The following is a 14,071-nucleotide window of genomic DNA, read 5'->3' on the forward strand; positions in this document are numbered from 1 at the left end:
ACAACAATAAAACAAAAAATAAATGCAAGGTGAAAGGGCAGGGGAGATATGTCACCAAGTAGAAATGCTTTCCACCAAGGCTGATGAGCTGAGTTCAACCCCCATATCCCACAGTGGAAGGGAAGAACTAACTGCTCACTCTGTTCGCTGATCTCTGCATATGAACTCTTTCACACTGCCTCTCCACCCTCAAAGGAAGTAAGGGTAAAAGTATTTTCAGGAAGGATGGGTTTATTTTGGTTCATAGTCCGAGAGCCAAGTCCCTCACAGTAGGGAGAACATGGTGGCAAGAGGTCACACTGTGTCCATAGGCAGGCAGAAGAGGGACATGAATGTTGTGTTCAGGTGACACAGAGCATGGTGGCAAGAGGTCACACTGTGTCCATAGGCAGGCAGTAGAGGGACATGAATGTTGTGTTCAGGTGACACTCTCATTTTCTTCTACCATCACCCCAGCCCATCGAATATTGTTGCCTACATTCAGGAAGCAGGGGCGGGAGGGGAGTCCTCTCACTTCACTTAGTCAAATCTGTATAATCCTTCGTATGCCTAGGAGTTTTTCTCCTGGGTTCTTCTATATCGTGTCACATTGGCAATCAATATTAACCACCACATCTCCACCCCTTGCCTACTTGATAGCCAAACACATCACTCAGAGCAGTAACCCTCCACTCCTTGACCCCACAGGCTCCCAGCAATCCCATAATGCAAAACACATGCAACTAAACTTCAAAGGTCACTGATCACTGAAGTCTAACAATTCTATCTCTAAAATTCCAAAGACTTGGTTGGCGGGATGGCTCAGCAAGCAGTTAAGAGTGTTTACTTGTTTAAGACAGGTTCAAGGCCAATTACCCACATGAAAATTTGTAAACCCCTGGTAACCCCAGTTCCGAGGGATTTGATGCCTTCTTCTGACCTTCATAGGCTCATGCATACATATGGTACCCATACATACACTTAGATACACACACACACACACACACACACACACACACACACACACACACACACACACACACACGAATGCACCATACAGATACACAGTAAAATAAATATTAAAAGTCCAAGTTTCATCTATTACTAAAGGCAATCTCTTATATGTGAGTTCCTGTCAAACCAAAAAATGAGATGCCTATTTTTAATACACAACAGCACAGACTAAACATTGCATTCCAAAGGGGAAGAATGGGGGCGTTGAATGAGAAATGGCTCTCACAGGCTCATGTATTTGGACACATGGTCTGCATGTGGGGAGCTCTGGAACATTTAGAAGGTGTAGCCTTGCTAGAGGAAGTACATAACGGGGGGTGGGGAGGGGGACTTTGAGGGTTTAAAACCTTGCCCCTACTTTCTCTCTCTCTCTCTCTCTCTCTCTCTCTCTCTCTCTCTCTCTCTCTCTCTCTCTCTCTCTCCCTCTCTCCCTCTCTCTCTCCTTCCTCTGTGAGGATGAAAATTGTTCCACACTTTTGTCAGCATCTAGCTTTGTCTCCAAAAGGCCCCAACACTGGGCTGAGAGCTAGGTTTTGGTAAATAGATTCCCTTATTTTTCACAGACTAGGAGCCTCAGAGCACATCAGAGGAGGGGGCTGCAAAACAATAACAATAAGAAACACACACAGACACACAGACACACACACAGACACACAGACACACACACACACAGACACACAGACACACACACACAGACACACACACACACACAGACACACAGACACACACACACACACAGACACACACACACACACACACACACACACACACACACACACACACACAAACAAAACAAAACAAAGCAGAAAAAACCACCCCAGTGGTTTGAGAGAGTCATGGCTACACTACAAGGTGAGAGGTCCCACCAGATGCTCACTAATCCAAGGTGGAACTGCAGGCCTAGTACTTGGCCTCTGTTGGCTTTAATCTCTCCACCTGCACAGCAGAAATCATTCCTCTCCCTGCCTTCAGGGGATGTTCATGGGTGGAGGGGTGCTGAAGCCTTCAGAAAGCTTTGTTTCAAGAGTAGAAATGAGAGCCCAGCATTGGTGGCGCACGCCTTTAATCCCAGCACTTGGCAATCAGAGGCAGGCGGATCTCTGTGAGTTCGAGGCCAGCCTGGTCTACCAAGTGAGTTCCAGGAAAAAGGCGCAAAGCTACACAGAGAAACCCTGTCTCGAAAAACCAAAACAACAACAACAACAACAATAGAAATGGTTCAGACAACATGGAAATGAGGTGATGTGGGTTAACTGAGGCCCAGCCAGGGGCACCTTCCAGCCAAGAGAAGCTGTAAGGTTGTGATGGGAGACATGGGTCCAGCGCCAGGTGAGGTCATCCCTGGAGTGGGCAGTGTTGTTTCTGATGCTTCCTGCTGTTCCTTTTTCTCTTGAGGTCTATGATCTCTGACTCATGGGTTTCATAGGGCCCAAATGACATCATTAGAGCATTGAGCCAAAATCCAAACGCCCACCAAGATGACACAAATACCCCAGCAGTGACTCACAGGGTCTCAGATGAAATATTGTTTACCATCACCACTGTTTATTCAATCCTTCCTCACTGGGAAGGCTAAACGCTGTTTGACTTGCCTGTATACCATTGTAAATGAGGGGACGTGGAAACTCTGGTGCATAGTCCTCAAGTTTAATGGCCTAAATCTTCAAACCATGAAATTATGCATGAAAACTAGACATCAAAAAATAATCCAATTTAAAAATTGAGTACAGATCTAAACAGAGAATTCTCAACAGAGGAATCTCAAATGACCAAGAGACACTTAAAGAAATGTTCAACTTCCTTAGCCATCAGGGAAATGCAAATCAAAATGACTCTGAGATACCATCTCACACCTGTCAGAATGTTTAAGATCAAAAACACAAATGACAGCTTATGCTGGGGAGGATGTGGAGCAAGGGGTATATTCCTCTATTGCTGGTGGAAGTACAAACTTGTACAGTCATTTTGGAAATCAATATGACAGTTTCTCAGAAAATTGGGAATATATCTACCTCAAGACACAGTTATACTACTCTTGGGGATATACCCAAAGGATGTTCAATTATACCACAAGGACACTTGCTCAACTATGTTCATAGCAGTTTTATTCATAATAGCCAGAACCTATAAACAACCTAGATGACCCTCAACTGAAGAATGAATAAAGAAAATGTGGTACATTTACACAATGGAGTATTACTCAGCTGTTAAAAACAAGGACACCACCAGGAAATTTGCAGGCAAATGGATGGATCAAGAAAAAAATCATCCTGAGTGAGATAACCCAGACCCAGAAAGACAGTTATAGTATGTACTCACTCATAAGTGGATATTAGCTACAAAGTAAAGGATAACCATGCTACAATCCACAGACCCAGGAAGGCTGTGTCACAGGAGGGCTCAAGGGGGAACACGTGGATCTCCCTGGGAAGGGAAATGGAAGAGATCTCCTGGGTGTACTGGGGGCAGATGGGGATGGGAACTTGAGGGATCGGGTTGGGGGGTTGGGTAGATGGGGAGAGTACTGAAAGAGATGACCGGAAAGGGGGGATTTTTAGGGTCAGGTAGAAATCTGATGCAAGGGAATCTCCTATGAATCTACAAGGATGACCCCAGCTAAGACTCTTGGTAATAGCGGATACATAGACTGAGTTGGCCATCTCCTGTGATCAGATTTGTGACTACTCCAATTGTCATCACAGAGCCTTCATGCAGCAACTGATGGAAACAGATGGAGAGACTCACAGTCAAACACTGGGCTGAGCTGGAGGAATCCTGCTGAAGAGAGGGAGGAAGAACTGTACCAGCCAGAGGGGTCAAAGACGTCACAAGAAAACCCACAGAATCAACTCACCTGGGCTCATAGGAGCTCACAGAGTCTGAACCAACAACCAGGGAGCCTGCATGGGACTGACCTAAGCCCTCTTACATATATGTGACAGTTGTGTAGCTTGATCTACTTGTGGGACTCTTAACAATGAGAGCAGGGGCCGTCCCTAATGCTTTGGCTGGCTCTTGGGAACCTATTTCTCATACTGGGTCACTTTGCCCAGCCTTAATACAAGGAGAGGTGCTTAGTCTTGCAGCAAATTGATAAGCCATGCTTTGTTGATAGCCGTGGGAGGCCTGCCCCTTTCTGATCAGAAACAGGAAGAGTGGATTAGTGGAATGGGTGGAGGGGGTGGGAGTAGGGTGGGGAGAGAAAACTGAAGTTGGGATGTAAAATAAATTTAAAAAAGAAAGCGCACGGGGGCTGGAGAGATAGCTCAGAGGTTAAGAAGACCGACTGTTCTTCTAGAGGTCCTGAGTTCAATTCCCAGCACCCACATTGTAGCTCACAACCATCTGTAATGAGATCTGGCACCTTCTTCTGTATACACAATAAATAAATAAATAAATCTTAAAAAAAGAAAGCGCACAACTAAATTGTGTTATATTGAAACTTTGGAATCCTGTATATTTACGAGATGGCCCAAAGAAAGCCATATTCACAATGGAAAAGGAACCAAGCTAGTTATTAACAAGGCACATTATATAAGTGTACATAAGTGATTTAACTTATGGTGGTTTATGCTAAATAATGATTTTTTTTTATAATTTAGCTTCTGTTGTTGAAGTAAAATATTAATCAAAAAAAACTTAGGGAGGAAAGATTTTTTTTAGAACTAACAGGTCACAATTCATCATGAGGGGAAGTCAGGGCAGGAGCCTGGAAGCAGGAACTGAAGCAGAGACCACAGAGGAATGCTGCTTACTGGCTTGCTCCCCATGGCTTGCTCAGCCTGCTTTCTTACACAACCTAAGACCATCTGGCCAGGAGTGGTACCATCTACAGTATACTATACTCTCCCATATTAGCCATCAATCAAGAAAATTGTACGAGAGAAGAATAAAAACTTTTTTAGAAAAGAAAATGCAACACCAAATTGCCTATAAGTCTGAGGGAGGCAATTCCTCAACAGAAACTTTTTCTCCCCCAATGACTCCAGTTTGTGGTAAAAACTGGCCAGACCACCTACTTTCATCCTGGCAGACTGGAATTTGCAAAGGTTCTAGGCAGAGGGTGCACAAGCTTCCTTTCCCACAAAATGCTTTGTGTGTGGTCCCAGTTCATTGCTGAGGAAATACATGGAATTTTTCCACAAGGAGAGGACTTTTAGGGAGTTGGAGTGATTTTCTTCTGGTTGTGCCACATGTGCCTTTTCCCTTGCTTGAGTTTGGTTTAACTCATTGCATCGTAGTATTCTTCATCATGAGGTCAACTACCTCATGATATCCACACATTCTATCAAATTGTTAACCTTGGGATTGGCACTGCACACACGAATGGCCACACATTCAAGAGTTCCGTTAGTTCATACTCATTCCTCACCATCTCTGAAATTTTTCTCAGCTGTGCCATCTACATTATCAGATGTTATTATCATCTCTGGTTTTAATTATCACTGAAGTTTGCCAGGTAGGTATGTTTGCACTCATGTATAGCCTATATATAGTATTGTATGTGAAATACAGGGTGTGCTGCGTCCACTCCAGTCTCTCTTTTTTCAATTCATTTCACAATTTTTAACAGAAATGAATATATACCTTTTACATTTAATAGTATTAATGACATGTTCGTATTGGTATATATCATTTCATAATTGGTTTTCTGTTTGTTTTGTCTTGGTTTCATTTCTCTTTCTTACTGAGTTCTTTGGGTTCAATAAGCCTTATTTTTGTTCTTTGAGCATTTTTCATGTTATCAAAAATTAATCTATTTATTGTAGTTCTTTTGTATCTCTTTTGCAAAACTTTGAAAGCAGCGCATCTCGACTGGCCACACTAGTGGAAGCTCATGAACTGTGGACTGGTGGCTGTGGAGCCCCCATGGGACTGGACTAGGCCCTCTGGATACAGAAGATGGTTGTTTGGCTTGAACTGTTTGGGGGGCACCCAGGCAGGGGGATCGGGATCTGTCCCTGGTCTATGAACAGGCTTCTGGGAATCTGGTGCCTGTGGTGTGACACCTTGCACAGCCTTGGTGCAGTAGGAAGGGGCTTGGACCTGCCTAGGCTCAGTGTGCCAGGCTCTGCTGACTCCCCATGGGAGACCTCGATTTGGGGGATGTGAGGATGAGGGGTGGCTTGGGAAAGAGGACTGTGGGGGGTGAGAAGAGGGAGGAGGGGGATCTGTGGATAGTATGTGGAGTGAGTAATAAAGAAAAATGAAAGTGACCCATCTCATAATAAAGCATATTTAACTCTGAATAGACTGCATAGAATCAGTATCTTACCACTTCTCATGGAATATCAAAATCTCACCACCATATGGCATCTTTAATTTCCCTTTTTCTACTCTATGCAGCAACATTTTAAGTTTTTATTTCAGCTCTCAAGAATGTTTTAAGGAAGGTCAGAATAAGAGATTGTTGCATTATTGACCAAATAGAATCTATTTCTTCGTTTCAGGTGTCCTAAGTTTTCTCTATTATGTCTGTTCTGGCTGAAAAACTTGTACAGTTTGGCTCCATTAGGCAGTATTCTCTACCCACCTGCACCCACATATGTAAGTATCATTTTCACACCTGCTTCTCTGAAGAATGTCTTTGCTGGATGTTGTAGTCATAGTAGATGGTTCTTTTCTTATGTTTAGAAAAATGTTTATTTTAGATACTCTTGATTTCCAATGGGAAAACTGGCACCCTAATAGGTATTTTTACTTTCCCCCCAGTTTTCTGTGATTCTATCACTGTTGTAATTTTCTACAGGTCACTTATGCTATGTCCAGTTGTATGTTTCTATGTGTCTATTCTTAGGATTCCTAAGATGCTTTAAAATATAAATCTAGACATTTGTCAGTTTTTAGAAGCACTCAGCTACCATTTCACATCACCACAGCCTTTCTCCTCCCTTCCTAACATTCTGACAAAATCAATCATAAGCATTTGGTACTCTTCACAGGCTCTTAAAGTTATGCTTGCCTATTTTTGTTTTAACATCTTTCTCTATTTTTCAGCTTTGAGAATTTCTAGCGATGTATTCACACATTCGCCCATATTTGTTTCCATTCTGGTGTTTTAAAATATTTATTTTTTATTTATGTGAATATGTGAAAATCTGTCTGTGAATGTGCACTTATGAATGAGCATGTGGGAACTGGAGGAAGCCAAAAGAAGGCATTCTACCCCCTGGAGCTTGAGCCAGAGTGCTTTTGATCCCAATGTGAGTGTTGGAACTGAACTCAGGTCCTTGGGAAGAGTAGCAAACGCTCTTATCTGCTAAGCCATCTCCCCAGCCCCTCATCCTGGCTTTGGTTTTGAAACCCATTCATAGATACCTAGGCTTGGACTTTTGCCTTAGTTAGCTTTCCATTGCTGTGACAAAACAATGACCAAAAGCAAGGAGGGGAGGGAAAGGGTTCATTTCAACTCGAGTTAGTTCTCAAGTCACACTCCAGCACTAAGGTTCGAGGCAGGAACCTGAAATAGGAGCTGAAGCAGAGGCCGTGGAGGGGTGCTGCTTACTGGCTTGCTCAGCCTGCTTTCTTATAGAACCCAGGACCACCAGCCCGGGAGTGGCACAGCTCACAGTGAGTGGGGCCCTCCTACATCAACCATCAACCAAGAAAATGCACCACAGGCTTGCCCGTGGCCAGTATGGTAGGGACATTTTCTTAACTGAGGTTTCCTCTTCCAAAATGACTCTAGCTTGTAGAAAGTTGACAGCACAACCTTTTGTGCTTCATACTTTCGCTTCTAAAATTTCCATTGGGACCTTCTCTCTCTCTCTCTCTCTCTCTCTCTCTCTCTCTCTCTCTCTCTCTCTCTCTCTCTCTCTGTCTGCTTGTGTCTCTCTGAGTCTCTATCTCTTTTCTCTCTATGTTTCTCTCTCTTTCTCTGCATCTGTCTGTGTCTGTGTGTCTGATTCTCTCTCTTCTCTCTCTCTTTGTCTGCATATCTCTGTCTGTGTGTCTCTGTGTGTCTCTGTGTGTCTCTGTGTGTCTCTCTGAGTCTCTCTCTCTCTCTCTCTCTCTCTCTCTCTCTCTGTGTGTGTGTGTGTGTGTGTGTGTGTGTGTGTGTTTTGAAACAGCTGTTTGGAACACTTTCAAAATAGTGACTTTAAAGACAGTTCAGCCATCTGGAAATATCTGTCTGCTCCAACTCTGTTGAATCTTTTCTCCATTTGAGTGGAATGGCTCTCCTTCTCTATTTCCTAATTTTTCTGAACTGTACCCTGAATAAATTTTCAAATTTCTGTTGGTCTTTTGCAGAAGTAATTCCTACAGAGTCTGTTCCCATTGTATTTTATCAGCCAGTCTGCCTGTCTCCCCTCTGTCGCACTTTCCCTCACGCTGCATTGACATAAGCGATGGGCTACTTCAGTGGAAGGCATGGGTTTAATTTGGACAAGCTTTAGGAGTGTTGTTGATTTGGTGAATCCTTGACTCTCCAAGGACTGTAGACAGAGGGTACATTTCCAGTTCCTCGGGTGGAATCAAGCGAGGAGAGAGAAGCAAAAGAGTATGCCAAGGTTCTAGCAACTTCAAGGGCCCTTGAGTCTTACTGCTCCACTGAGGTTTGCACTAGGAAAAGCAGCAGGAAGCTGCTTTGAACTCCATCATTGTTGGTCTCCATCAAAAGCTCAGCCACTGTGCTGAGAAAGGACCAGAGGTCACATGAAAATGTTTTAGTTTTGCATGTGTTCCAATAACACTTTGCTTTGGGGGGCCAGGAAAGAAGGAACTTAGAAAGTGGGGTATACCAATAAAAATGCTCATGTAAAGCCTGGAGAGAAAGCTCAGCACTTAAGAGCCTGTTCTGCTCTTACAGAGGTCCAAGGCACACACATGGTGCCTTCCTTTCACCTACATAGCAGTTTTTTACTCTAACTCTATTATCAGAGGACCTGGGACCCTCTTCTGGTCTACATGGGATCAGGAATTCACAGAGTACACACATGCATGAAAGCAAAACATTCACATGCATAAAATAAAAGTTAATAATTTTTAAAAGCTGTCATTCAATTTATTTTCTTCTGGTATTTTTCTAATTGTCTGCATGGTAATTTTCTTACTGTACAATAAACCAGGATTAGATACACATCAAAAATTATCATGGATTTTAACATGATTTATATAATTGACTACCTTCTAACTTGGGGCAAACATATGAACAGAAACACAAACTATGAAAACACAAGAGAGAAAAGAATTCTGTTCTGAGAGACAAGACATAAACAACTGAGAATCTTTACTTTCATCTTCAATACATATCCACTATGACAGAAACAGGCTTGACCTCCACAAATACATGTGTGAGGAGAATGCATGGCCAGTGAGCCTCTCAACAGAAACCTTGGTTTGACCAAGTAACTCTGAGGACAATCAGAAAAATCAAAGTGCTAGAATGCCCAGAGTAAGACAAAAAGCGATGAAAAAGTTTTGCAAAACACGTAGCAAGGGTCCTTTTTACTCTACCTGGACAGAAGTGGTGAGTAGGGAGGAAAGAGATCTTCTGGAATTAGCGCTGAGGCTCTGTCTGATGAAAGTCTATGGTCTGGAATGGCAGACCCAGAGTCCTACAGCCTTCAGGTTCTGAGAAGTGGAGGATTAGAGTTCCAGGTTTAATAATCCAGGAATATTTGGCTGCCAGTACTTTGGTTGGAGGATCATTCCTCAAGGATTTCATCCCCAGTGTCTACAGGACAATTGAGCCATTATAATCCCTGATTTGCAGCAGCAGCAGCAGAGAGGACCAGACTAGGGAGCACTCCACATCCCAAGTTTTACATTTCTTCCTTAGATGGTTGGTTCCTTGAAGCTAACAACTGGGCTCTAGGGTCTACAGGGTTGGGACCCTTGGGCCCTAAGAGGGGTTATTGTCAGAGGTCCAACACCTAGACTCTCAAGACCTCTGGCCCTCCCAGACTCCTGGAATCCTTCCAGGGAGGTGGATCCCACCCTTTTCCATCTCTGGCTCCTCACAGCCTTCTGTCTTTCTTCAGCATCAGTGCTCTGGCTCCTCTGTCCTTCTGTTGTCCCTTGTTGCATCCTCTCCTTCTGCTCCCCATCCTTTCTGCCCCAGCCTGTCTGTCCCAAGAACTCTTCCACTGCCCCCTTGCTGCCACTGGTGCTACCACAAGGGCTGCTGCCTCTGCAGGGACAGCAGAGGCTGCTTCTAGGCGTCTGCTGTCTCAGCTTCCCTCTCCTCTTCAAGCTACCAGCTTAGCCCAGGGGGTCATGAAAAACAAAACCCCAGACACCAAATTGGCAGAAAAGACCACAAGGGAGTTATTCTCATGGACCTAACATTACAGCAGCAGAGGGCAAGCTGACTCAGAAAGTGAATCATGCTGCCAGCTCATACAGCAAGAATGGGGGTGTGGCAAAAGTCTTTGCATCAGTAACTTCACAACCCTTCATGCTGATGGAGTGTTGTGAACTGCACCCATGGCAGCCATCCCACTGGGCCACCAGGGCATCCCACTGCTGCCCTCTGTCCTGGGTGAAATGGCTGCAGAGCCTTCTGAGGTGTATACCCAGGGCTGTATATTTGCTTTAGATGCCAAAATGCAAACCCATACAAGCTGTTTGAGAACACCCTGGCAGGTAGAGCACCTTCTGGAGCTGGAGATGGTATGCACATGTCTTGGCACTGCAGTGTGCTCAAGGCATCTGTGCACTGCTCCAAGCCACCAGGATACAACCAGGGCATTTGGGAGACTTCCAAACCGAGCCGCTTAAGGCTGACAGGCACAAGCAGACAGACAGCCTGTGACAAAGTGCAGTGTGAGAGTCTGAGTCACACACAGAGAACATTCAAAGGAGATTTACAGTAGAGTCAAGGGAAGCTCCAGATAGCACTAACAGTTCCAGCATTTAACAGCACTGAAAATTATTTATCAGTGATAAGTGGGGCTTAATATCCTGGGCTGGAGTGAGAGGCAGGTCCCTCTGATCTGTCGCAGAAGGACAAGCATTGCTTGGCATTTTAAACATAATTGATTAAAAGTAATTGGTGTGGGATGGTAGCAGTAAAGGACAGACATTTTAACAGAAGACAGTAAGTGGGGTAGAGTAGGTCTAAAAGCAACCTAAGATGTAAAAGGACATCTAAAGAGCAGTGGGAAATGCAGCAACCACTGTGTCTCGTATTTTCTCTGCTTTGTCCAGGTAGATCACAGATAATGCAAGCAAAGAGGTACTGTAGAAATCAGGCAGGGGTGTTTTTGTTCTATGGCAGTGAGCAAGACTTTAGACCACATGATAGAAATCCCAGGAGACAGGGTGGCAAGGAAGGCTTAGTGCACACATAAAATATTCACGCTGAAGCCAAATGTGGTGGTGCATGCATTTAATCCCAGCAGTCAGGTGGCAGAGGCATGTGGATCTCTGAGTTTGAGGCCAGCATGATCTACAGAGTGAGTTCCAGGACAGCCAGGGCTAGGCAGAGAAATCCTTTCTCAAAATAGCAAACAAACAAACAAACAAAAAACTATCTGAAAGAAAACAAGGAAATAAACATCCCCCCAAACATTCCAACTGAGTTCCTTAGATCACCCACTTTAACAGTGAGTCTTCTGAGATTCACAGTAGCCTCTCTATGCTTTTTGTATCAGGAGAACTGGCATAGCATCAGTTCTGCAAAGAACCTCCTTATGCTCCTTGCAGATGCACATTGCTGCACCCTCCTGAGGCTGATTATGGCTGGTCCATTGCTGAACTGTTGAAAGGTTCCCTATTGCTCTGGGTGATGCTCTCACCTCCCTTTGGCATAGCTGTGCCAGGACAGTTGGTGCCTTTAGATTCTTTACTGACCTTTAGCCTTCTTTGCACCACATCGGCTAGTGGGTCCTTGGACTATTTCTTTCAGTGGCTTCAATGTAAATGTGGAGGCATTGACCAACATATACCGTGATGATATCTTTAAAGAAGCTTACATACCTGTTCTGTCCCCTTTTGTCATTATTCCTATTACTCTCTTCCTTCGTTTACCATCACCGTTTTTAAAATAACAGGTAGATTGGAAATCTTTCTCCTATCTCTGGTAATTGTAGGGAAAATGTACCTTTTGTAATGGTGTTACTGTGGTTTGTTGGATGTGTAGCTTACCAGTCAAGAAATTGCATTTTTCCCGTTTCCATGGGAATCTTGCCTTAAAGGCACATTAAGTTGTACAGAGAATGAGAAAAGTGCAGGACGTATTTCCTCCTGTCATCAGCTAACATTCCAGATTGCATGGGTAGGTTTCTTTGTTCCCATCTTAGAGCCTTCAGCCAAGCTAAAGAATCAATTTTCCATGGGGCTGGAGAGATGGCTCAAAGGTTAAGAGCACTGGCTGCTCCATTCAGAAGACCCAGATTCAATCCCAAGCAACCACATGGTGGCTAACAACCATTTATAATGAGATCTAATGCCCTCTTTTGGCATGCAGACAGACATGTAGGTGGTACACTATGTACATAATAAATAAATAAACTTTTTTAAAAAAGAAACAGTTTTCCAACAATGAACCCTACTCAGTCTTGTCTGTTTTGGCAAGACAGGCAACCACTGTCTGCTGTGGGATGTTCTCTATGCTATAAATGAGTTGCTATGATTGATTGGAAAATAAAACGGTGATTGGCAAGTAGCCAGGCAGGAAGTATAGGTGGGACTAGCAGAGAGGAGAATTGGGGGAACAAAAAAGCAGAGTCAAGGAGACACTACCAGCGGCCACGAGGAAAAGCATGATGTAAGATTCCACCAAGTCACAAGCCACGTGGCAACTTATAGATGAATAGAAATGGGTTAATTTAAGATATAAAAACAGATAGCAAGAAGCCTGCCACAGCCATAGAGTTTATAAGTAATATAAGTCTCAGTGTGTTTACTCGCAGGATGAAAGTAGGAGAGATTGTCCTGATCAGGCAAGACCAGAAAAACTTTAGCTACAACTGTCAGCTTGAAAATTACCTGTTCTCACAAAAATCAATTGATATAAAAAATGTCTGGCTCAAAAAGTTGGGCAAAAAAGGAAGGAAGAGGAGTAGGAGGAGGAAGTGGAGGTAGGGTGGAGGCCTGAAGCTCCCTTGTCAAGAAATCTTGCTGTTCTTGCAGAGGACCTGATTTCACTTCCCAGCATGCATGCCCAGCAACTCACAGCTGCCTGTAGCTCCCACTCCATGAGGTCCATGCCCTTCTCTGGATACCATCAGCACCTGAAATTACAGACACACACACACACACACACACACACACACACACACACACACACACACACTTTAAAAGCAAATCTAACAAAAGGTAAGATTAAAAATAGAGTATTCCCATGAGTAGTTGGAGCACATGTAGCAGGAGGGGCCAGGAGTAATTGGAACTGGTGTGACAGTTGTGACTGTCAACTTGTCAAGTATACAAATCATCTGGGGAGGGAGATCAAGGAAGAATTAGTAGGTTAGCCTGTGGACATGCCTGTGAGGGATTTCCTCATTTGGCTTAAATGAGTTGGGAAGACCCTCCCTAAATGTAACAGTATCTTTGCATGGGCTGGACTAAATGAATAGGAGACACATGAGCAAGATGAGCACCCATATGCATTAATCCGTGGTTCTCTGTTCATGAGAGTGGATGTCATGTGACCACTACTTCAAGTTCTTGGCACCTTTTGCATCCCCTAAAAGAAAGGCTATAACCTGGGATTGTGAGCAAAATAAATCTTTTCTCCCATAGGTTGCTTTTGTCAAGGTGTTTTAGCTCATCAACTAGAAACCAAAGCAAGGGGAAGTGTCACCTGTAGAACATTGTGTGAAGAACCCAAATGGTGTCTCCTTTCTTTACATTGCTTTAAGGATGTTGCTCTCAAATGATTTAAATCAAAAATATTCCCCAATGAAGATGAAATTAAATAGGACAGTCCAGTTGGGGGCAGGCTGTAACTGAGCCCCAGGGTGAGAAGGCTAACAGTGGGAACATGACCTTGAGGGGCCTCCCACAAGAAACCCATTCTCAATCCCAGGCCCTTGAGTTTTGCAAACTGCTTGCCAGCTCCCGCAGCAGAGTGGTGTGGAGGCAGCAAACAGAGTCACTGGCCATGCTTCTGGCTCCCTGTGACAGCCCA

The sequence above is a fragment of the Peromyscus maniculatus genome, chromosome X, assembly GCF_049852395.1.
Source record: "Peromyscus maniculatus bairdii isolate BWxNUB_F1_BW_parent chromosome X, HU_Pman_BW_mat_3.1, whole genome shotgun sequence".
NCBI lineage: Eukaryota > Metazoa > Chordata > Mammalia > Rodentia > Cricetidae > Peromyscus > Peromyscus maniculatus.